This window comes from Haliaeetus leucocephalus, unplaced genomic scaffold (genome assembly GCF_000737465.1).
Source record: "Haliaeetus leucocephalus isolate CR32 unplaced genomic scaffold, Haliaeetus_leucocephalus-4.0 Scaffold160, whole genome shotgun sequence".
Taxonomy (NCBI): Eukaryota; Metazoa; Chordata; class Aves; order Accipitriformes; family Accipitridae; genus Haliaeetus; species Haliaeetus leucocephalus.
Genome location: NW_010972596.1, coordinates 2,080,592 through 2,081,461, shown reverse-complemented (window position 1 = coordinate 2,081,461; position 870 = coordinate 2,080,592).

Here is an 870-nt window from a genome sequence, read left to right as displayed (position 1 = left end):
GACATTGCGCAAATTCATTGACACCAACTTCTAGGTCAGCTTGGGTCTGGAAGAAGTACAGCATTTTCAAGCCAAAGAGCCCCCGAGCCGGCAGATATCGCCAGTTGCCACACAGAGAGCCTGGGGTGCCTCCGTTTCCAGCCTTCGGCAGGGCAGGGCAGGCTCCCCGTGTGGTTTTTGTCGAGGCTCAGCTCCTCTTCCAGAGCTCAGGCAGGCTCCAGCGCGGGTGCAGGGCCGGGCTGGCCCCATCCGACGTCCTCCCGGCTGGAGCAACTGATTAACTTCTGATGAACACTCCAGACGAAGCTCGGGGTGGAAACCGCACCGTCAGGTCGGGTTCGCTCCTACTCCGTTGGGTTTAACGACCTACTCTGTTGCTGCAGGATCAGCTCCACGACATCTTCCCGGGGTGACGACGTCCACACAAGACGTCCCGCTCCGGAGATACCGTCCTCCAGCAGAAGCGCCGGCGCGCCGGCCGGCCCTCCCAGCAGAACGCGCGGACGTTCCCTTGATCCCCTTCACCCCGAGTACCCCAACCACCACAAAGCGTGTCGGACCGCTGTGGGGTCTACCTGGTTTTGTTTTTTTTAATTGTTCCAGGCCTTTTTTGTTTTCTGAACCCCACCGTGCCGCCTGTTTCTGAGGGGACAGCTTCCGCTGGCGACGGTTTGCCTTCTCTGGGGGCGCGTGTGGGCGGGGGTTTGTTGTTTTTCTTTTTCTAAACCGGAGGCTCGCCGCCTGCCCAGCAGACCTCCCCCCCGGCCGACGCTCGGCGTTACCAAAACGCCGGTGCCCGCCGCGGTGTTTACGGCTGAATGAGGGGCGAGGCCGAGGAGCGCTGCGTCAGAGCGGGGCGGGCGGTGGGCC